Source organism: Tripterygium wilfordii, chromosome 15 (assembly GCF_013401445.1).
Source record: "Tripterygium wilfordii isolate XIE 37 chromosome 15, ASM1340144v1, whole genome shotgun sequence".
Taxonomy (NCBI): domain Eukaryota; kingdom Viridiplantae; phylum Streptophyta; class Magnoliopsida; order Celastrales; family Celastraceae; genus Tripterygium; species Tripterygium wilfordii.
The window spans coordinates 6433844-6442821 of NC_052246.1; the positions used below are offsets into that span (position 1 = coordinate 6433844).

Below are 8978 nucleotides of genomic sequence, written 5' to 3' on the forward strand. Positions count from 1 at the left end.
AAACCTCCTTGGAAATTTTATATTTCCTTGATGTGGTGTATATTTTGTGCCCACTAAGGAACTGTCCGCTCTCGTCACTTGTGCACTGGTTAGTCCGGTCCCCTGTGGGGTAAGCCGGCCACCAAATACATCAATCTCAAGGATTTATTTCAGGAAAATATCATGTATCTCCCCACTCGAACCCATGACCTTTTCACATCGAGAGCATGGATTTGGTCCCAAATTTCTTACAATCGAAACCCTAAACTTTCCATAAACTTGAGCATCCTATTTTTTAGGCTTTGCAACACTTTACAAGTAAGGGTCATAACATTTCTCTGATGCCAAATTGAACGATCCTTGATGGATTGATCCTCACAATGCTCTGAAAGGGAACTAGTTACACAATATTCATGATTGATTGCCTAAACCCATGAAAAGCTGGGGCTAAATACACTGCCCAAATACAACAAACTAGTATATACTAAACTATGTTAACCTGCTAATTACCAAACTAGTATATACTAACAGTAACCCAAATACAAGTAATTGGTCAGGGTGGTCCGATTTCTTGTTGACCTGGCATCCAATAACTTTGTACCGTACCATACCATCAACATACAGAAGCTGACCAGGACATTTAAAAGAAATCGGAGTTTTTACACAATTCTGCCTTGATCAAAGCAAATTAAACCAACGCAATATAAGAAGTTAAACCAAGACAGAGCTACATGTGTCGTAATGGCTAATAAGCATTTTGGAGTGGGCCAGTCGTATAATAAAACCCAGATAATGCGTGCAATGTGGGCCTTCCCTAGGGAACAATTATAATCTTGTCATTCGGCTCGGATACTGCGGTTCCTATGGGTGTACATCGGCCCAGAAAACCAGATCCGACCCGGTGGTTATCGGGTTAGTCCGATAATGTTTTTATCGGATCGGACTAAACTCAACCCGGACCCTAGTTAACAGGTCCGGGTACCTGGTCTGAATTTATTCTGTTATCGGGACCCGATAACCAATTAAAATAATATTTTAAATTATTAATTAGTAATTGTAATTAAAACTAATTTGCAGAAAATATTTATCAAATTTCATTGTTTTTTACCTAGATTACCACTTTTTCACTCATTTAGTCCTCTCTCGTCTCTCAGCATATCAACGTCTCCGCCACGTTCATCATCGTCGGAGAAGGCTTCTCCGCCTCTCGATCTATGCCTCTGTGGTGTTCGTCTCTACCCTCTCTGTCTCACTTCGGCGTTACGGTGAGCAACCGAGCATCTCAGATATTCTCTGGATCTTCGACCCATCTCCGCCTGTCATTGTTGTTCTTCTGTTCAGTTCAAGAAGTGACTTTTTTACGGTTTTTGATTTGATATATTGAATATTGGTTGTTGTTCAGTTCAAGAATGGATTTTTTTAGGGATTTCTTGATTTGATTTGTAATTTGCTAGTTGCTTTTACGCAAACTGCATTTGATCTTCCAATAATTTAGGGACTCTCTGTCCTTCTCAAATATGGGGATATAGAAACTAGAAAGTCAAGAAGAGGAAAATGCATGACCTGAAGAAGTTTTTATAGGAAAGACATCCGATGGCATCTTGGTCTTCGATTCGATGACTTACCATGCCTACTGGGATTGGCTAGTTTTGTTTTGTATTCTTTATAAAAGATTAAGAGAGAACAAAAATCTTAGAAAGAGCAGCAGGCACTACTCCCAGTTGACTGGGTACAGCTTTTTCATTGCATATTTTGTTGCATATTTGCCTATCCTGGGCTTTGAGTCTTTGACAGCTTAAGCTTCCATTAATCCATTTTTTGGGTTTTTTTTTTTTTTGTAATTATTTATTAAATCGGGTAACTCAGAATTCGAACCCGATAACCTAGAGACCCAAAACCCGATAACCCGGTACTTCTTAATAGAGTTGCCGGACCGGATCTCTACCTTTAAAAAATCACCGGATCGGATAATAATCTCGATCCTTCTCCCCGTCTCTGTTCAAAATTCGCGCCGCTCCGTCTTCACACTCACTCTCCCGTGTGCCCTCTCCGTTAGATAATCGCGATCCTTCTCTCTGTTTTGTCTCCCATATTTGCTTGAGAGGTAAATCCCTGACTTTATGCGGTTTACAACTGCATGAAAAATTGTTGCAATTTTTGTGCGAATCGGTTAATTGTTGCATAAAGCAATTTTTTGTAGGTAGAGACGATGCTCAATTAACTTTTAGGTTTGGTCACCGAGAAAATAGCGGCAAAAGTAGTAATTTTAGATTTTATGACGTGACTGATTTCATGTACTCTGCTCGTTGTTCTAATTTTTTTTTTGTGGGTGGTCTTTGATTAAAGAAGGGAAGTTGCTGGCCTGGCATGCAATTTTTCTTTTGGGAATCATTCTGAATACTATGAATCTCATTGCATGTATTAGTTTTTTTTTCTTAATTACCTTAAATAATATAACTAACACATTGCACTGGTCCCAAGATACTGTGGTATAAATTGTGTTGAGTTCTCCTATAAATTTTCCCGTGTTGCTTGTTGACTTGGGCTATATTCATATTCCATTATAAAGGTCAATTAATGAAGTATGTTTATGTTGTTAACTTATCAATGTAGTTTTGGGAAAGAGGGAATACTTGCTTCTCAATGAAGATGTGCTTGAGGAACCCAGGTAACTTTATTTGTGAAGTTTTTAAACACTTCTATATCATTTCATACTGAAAGGAGTTCTTCATCACTTGTTTCTTCATATATTGAAAGAACTTTTTGCTTTGTTAACATTTAAATAACAAAGAATTCTCTACCTGACATGATGTTCCATGTCACTTCTGGTTCTTTCCAAAGATATTCAGAAGGTGGATTTTACCATGGACAATTTGAAAATTCCTTTGAAAATATAATATGGGGTTTACGTGCCAAACTAGTGTACATCCATTTTTATTTTGGTGATCATTTGGCACCATGTCATTCAAAGTCCAAGATTTTAGGGTTATGCATCCATAATGTTGACTTTGCATTTGATTTCTTTACTTTCTTCTTCCATCCTAGACACTAATTGAAAATCTAATTACTGTTTTTTTTTTCCCTTTCTCCTTCTTTCTGTGATTCAGGATTAATATTACACTATGACCTTAAGTTCTGTGACATTTTCACTCGTACAAAGTTATCATCTTTGTCTAATGGGCCTTATTCTGAAGTGGATGTGAAAATTGATTCTTTCGTGGGAGGAAGTAATCAAGGTAATTCAGCAAATAGTTGGGATGTAAGACAAGTTGTGGATAAAATGTGCAGCGTGTTGGACACCGGTCCTTGGGGACCTACCATTGAGAATGCTCTATTTATGCTTGATGAAAAGTCCAGCCAGATATAGTGATTAGAGTTTTAAGGAGTCTGAAGGATGTGAACATAGCAGTAAATTATTTCCGGTGGGCTGAGAGAATAATAGACCAACCACATTCTCCTGAAGCTTATAATTCGCTTCTTATGATAATGGCTCGAACTACAAACATTGCTTGTTTGGAACAAATTCTGGGAGAAATGAGTCTTGCTGGGTTTGGGCCATTTTATAGCACTTCTATCGAGTTAGTTGTTAGCTGCATCAAGTCGCATAATTTGAGAGAAGCCTTCAATGTTATGGAAACCATGAGAAAGTTCAAATTCCGCCCTGCTTTTTCGGCATACACAACCCTGATTGGTGCTTTGTCTGAAGCTCATGAATATGATCTCATGCTCACTCTCTTTCATCAAATGCAGGAACTAGGTTACAAAGTAACTGTTCATATATTTACGACTCTTATTAGTGCATTTGCCAGTGAAGGCCGACTCGATGTTGCTCTTTCTCTGTTGGATGAGATGAAGAGCAATTCTTCTAATGCTGATATTGTTCTTTATAATGTCTGTATAGACCGCTTTGGCAAGGTAGGAAAGTTAGATATGGCCTGGAAGTTTTTTCATGAGATGAAAGCACAAGGTTTAATGCCTGATGATGTGACTTATACAAGCATGATTGAGGTTCTTTGGAAAGCTGGTAGGCTGGATGAGGCTGTGGAAATCTTTGAACAGATGGAGCAAAACAGAAAAGTCCCATGTGCATATGCTTATAACACCATGATTATGGGTTATGGCTCAGCTGGAAAGTTTGATGAAGCATACCGTTTACTCGAGAGACAGAAAGGGAAGGGTAGCATTCCAAGTGTAGTTGCTTATGATGGCATTTTGACTTGTCTTGGGAAGAAGGGGAAAGTGGAGGAAGCGTTGAGGGTATTCGAGGAGATGAAAAAAGATGCAATGCCCAATCTTTCGACCTATAATATACTGATAAAAATGCTTTGTAAAGCAGGAAATCTTGATTCTGCTTTACAGGTTCGGGATGCCATGAAAGAAGTTGGCTTGTATCCTAATATCGTTACTGTAAATACCATGGTTGATGGACTTTGTAAAGCTCAAAAACTTGGTGAAGCTTGTGCTATATTTGAAGGAATGGATCACAGAGTGTGTGCCCCAAATGACTTTACTTATTGTTCTCTTATTGATGGCTTGAGCAAACAAGGTAGAGTAGATGATGCCTATAGGCTTTATGAAAAGATGTTAAATTCTGATCAGATTCCAAATGCTGTGGTGTATACATCGCTTATTGTGAGTTTCTTCAAGCGGGGCAGGAAGGAGGATGGTCACAAGATATACAGAGAAATGATTAGCTTTGGTTGTTCTCCTGATCTGATGCTCCTCAATACATACATGGATTGTGTTTTCAAAGCGGGAGAAGTTGTGAAAGGCAGGGCTTTATTTGAAGAAATAAAGGCTAGAGGATTTGTTCCAGATGTGACAAGCTACTCAATACTAATTCATGGCCTTGTGAAAGCTGGTTTTTCTCATGAAACTTATGAGTTGTTTTATGCAATGAAGGACCAAGGCTGTGTTCTGGACACCCGTGCTTACAATGCCGTAATCGATGGTTTTTGCAAATCGGGCAAGGTGAACAAGGCATATCAGCTGCTGGATGAAATGAAGAGAAAAGGTCATCAACCAGATCTTGTCACCTATGGTTCAGTTATTGATGAGCTTGCTAAGATTGACAGGCTTGACGAAGCATACATGCTTTCTGAGGAAGCAAAATCAAATGGCCTTGAGCTAAATGTAGTTATCTATGGTAGTCTTATTAACTGTTTTGGGAAAGTTGGCAGAATTGATGAAGCATATCTGATCATGGAAGAGATGATGCAGAAAGGTTTGACACCCAATATGTACACTTGGAACTCCTTGTTTGATGCACTGAAGGAAGCAGAGGAAATCAATGAATTGCTTGTCTGCTTTCAGTCCATGAAAGACTTGAAATGCTCTCCAGATGAAAGATCTTATAACATTCTCATAAAAGGTCTTTGTAGGGTTAGAAAATTTAACAAAGCATTTGTATTCTGGCAAGAGATGCAAAAGCAAGGGTTAAAACCCAATGTTAAAACATACACTACCATGATCTCAGGGCTTGCAAAAGCTGGGAACATTTCAGAGGCTCATGCGCTCTTTCATAGATTTAAAGCAAACGGAGGAGTACCTGATTCAGCTTGTTATAATGCTATGATAGAAGGGTTAAGCAATATGAATCGGGCAATGGATGCATATAAACTTTTTGAGAAAACTCGATTGAAAGGTTGTAATATTCATAACAAAACCTGTGTTGTTCTTTTAGATGCTCTGCATAAAGCTGAATGTCTTGAGCAGGCAGCAATTGTTGGGGCTGTCTTGAGAGCAACGGCAAAATCTCAAAATGCTGCAAAGAATTGGTAGTATTTGTTGTTTCATTTAGTTAAGAAAGTTGTGGTGTCTCTAACGAACATTGGCTGCCATAAAGTGTTTTCTCATCTTGCTGATGTGTAATGCGCCATAATGGATGGTTTCTCTACTCACTTCCTCGGTTTAAGATGCTACTGCAAAGGTATTCCCTCATCTTAAATATTATTTTGTAGCATTTGCAACTTGCATGTAAGTTTTTGCACGCAATTTAGCTGATGGGGGTCCGTGATTCATAATTGTTATGGTGGATTGCCCGATTGCTCTTTTTCCTTAATGTTTGACAATTCTTTGGGTTTGTTTATGTGGTCTGACAGAGGCAATGGGAAACTCATTGTTTGTATCAGTAAGGTTTTTGCGTATGAATACTGCTAATATTGTAATTTTCATTGTCGATTGGAAGAAATATCATAAAACGTGGTAAAGGGCTGTATTCTTCTTGATAATAATAATTTTTCTAAAAAATATTCTTTCTGCTCCTGGTTGGTTTTTTTCCACTCTCTTTTGGGTTGGAAGTAGGTGTGGGTGCACTGTTGATGTTTTCTTCATTTTGCTTTGTTAATTTACAGAGCTTCTGCTCATGTTATATGACTACTTTTTGAAGTACTTATAACTGACTAGATGATTCATGGGTGCGGGCACAAGTCATGCAAGAAATTGTACCGTACTCAAACATATGTGATCAAAATGCCTCTGCAACGGATTGTAAGATAGGTCGAACGTTGGATTGCTTTGAAAGAAACTCTTTTGGTTTTTGTTTTTGTAATCCAACTAGGACAATCAGTTTCACCATGGCTGAAGTCTTCACTTCTTTGCCTTCATCATCATCATCAATATTTTTATGAGATGATAATCTTGTTGAATGACGCTAAGCAGTAGGTTTTCCATTGTCTCCTATGGTGGCATTTGTTATGTCTGCTTCTTTAATTTCTTGCCGACTTGCTAAAATTCTTCTTTTGGCAATTGGCATGCAACTTTGGAGTTTTTTTTTTCCTATGTCTGTTGTTTACTGTTCTGATATGTTAAGTTGCTCTCTTTTTCTAGTTGTCAGCGTGTGTCCTTCTTTCTGTTGGTTAGTTGACTATGGTTGTACTATTTATTTTTTGTTTGCTGTATTTTCTTTTCTTGATCTTTGATTGTCACCCCGTCTGTTGGTTGGCCAATTCAACTTTCTATGTTTTGCAAACAAATTTTAATCCTTTTGAGCATTTCATCCTATTCTTACAGATGTATGGGCATGATTTCCTTTCTACTGTACTGCACGGTTTTCATTTGGTGTTTCAAGTCGGTTCAATTTTAGAGAGTGCCTTTTGGTTACCTGGCTGATAGATGATTATGTTGCAAAGTAGTATGCATGAAGCCTCTGTTTCCCACTTCAATACCAGATTGAAGGTAACTGCTGCTGAATGTTGAATGATGTCATAGGGTTTCTAATTTTTTGTATACTTAAGGGAACGGAGAATTGGAGCGAGGGAGAAGCATTGATGGTCATATGTATCCTGTAAAGCTTCTGTTTATTTGTTACACAGCTATGGAGATTACAGCATACCTATTCACTTTGCTTCCTTTTAGGATATTAGGCTTCCCAAGCTCGTCATGCAAAAATTTCATGGGTGGATATAATTGAGAATCTCAGTGGTGATCATTTCTTGTAATGTGTGTCTGTATGTGTTTGGTTTGTTACCTGTTGTATTGATGGTTGACAGTAGTAAAATGATTTTTATGTGCTGACGGCTATTAGTACGTTAATTATAGGTAGTTCTCCTTTAATCATTGGCACTTGTTATTACTTTTCAAACTGAGAATCGGGACTGAATCGAGGAATCACATGCATGCAAGTAGATCTGTAATCCTACTTTGAGAGTTAAGTTTTTATGATTTTCTTTTTTGATTGATTCTGGAGGTTGTTTTGGGGATTCATGTCATGATTCACATTATGGCATTTCTTATCAGGAATTCAGGAGTATAATCTGGCTTCCGTGTATAAAGAATTGTTGGGACTACAAATTTAATGTAAATAAATGTGTCTTCTCAACAAATTACTTGCGCTTGTTATCGTGAGTAGGTATTCTAACAAAATTCATTTTGCGTTTATCTATTCAGATTTGGATTGGAAACTTATCTATGTGGGATCTGCTGAGGATGAGACATATGATCAGCTTCTAGAGAGTGTGCTTGTTGGTCCTGTCAATGTTGGCAATTATCGTTGTGTTTCAGGCAATCTTTGCTGACTCTTCAATCCGTTGCACAATATGTACCTATGTAATTTGTTTAAGAAGTACATTTGATTATAAACTTGGTTTGTATGCATTGCAGGCAGGCCCACCAGACCCATCAAAGATCCGTGAAGAAGATATTATTGGTGTGGCAGTGCTTTTGTTGACCTGCTCTTATCTTGGTCAGGAGTTTATTCGAGTGGGATACTATGTGAACAACGATTACGATGATGACCGGTTAAGAGAAGAACCGCCTCCAAAGCTTTTGATTGACAAGGTTCAAACTTCAAAGGAACATTTTAACCGACAAGCCCAGGGTGACAAAATTTCCTATAAATTTCAAACCCTGAAAGTAATGAAACTGCAGACAAACCCCAACCAGATCAACCAGCTGAAAATGATGGTGATGGAGAACAACCACGCACTTCACCTGATCAAACCTCAGACAAGGATGAACCTTAGTTTTTGCGGTAGCAGGTTTCTTGTTCATGGTGCATGGCACGATTAGGTTCTTGATGTTTGCCATAATTTTAGATGACCATATCCACAGCATTGGTTGGCTTCACAATCATCTAACAGAAAATTTTTAGAAATTTATGGATCATGTAAGTGGATTGACCTGACCGGTTGTTATAGCACCAATTAAACTCATTACCTTTCTTGTGCATGTAGAATTTTGGTTTGCGTAATGATGTCAGGAGACGGTTCTTTTGTCAGCTCTAGCAATTTTGTGCTTGAAACTGGAAGACTTGTACTTGAAAGTTGAAACTGATTGAAATGTCATGTGAATTTTGTTGCACTACAATGTATCTGATTTGAATATAATGGATGGTAAGATTCATTAGGTTATGTATTCTTTTATATTGGTTTCTTGATGAACAATATTCAGATGCGGAGCAGTCGACGGTTTGACTCCTTCATGCATATCCGCTTGACTCGGGGATATAGTTCAATTGGTAGAGCTCGGCTCTCGCAATTGGGTCTTACGGATTATATGTC

General features: G+C 38.1%; 1 pseudogene; it reads left to right on the plus strand.

Annotated features, from left to right (window-relative positions):
- The first annotated feature begins 1094 nt into the window (after positions 1 to 1094).
- On the plus strand, positions 1095 to 7983 carry LOC119979997 (annotated as a pseudogene).
- Positions 7984 to 8978: the final 995 nt, after the last annotated feature.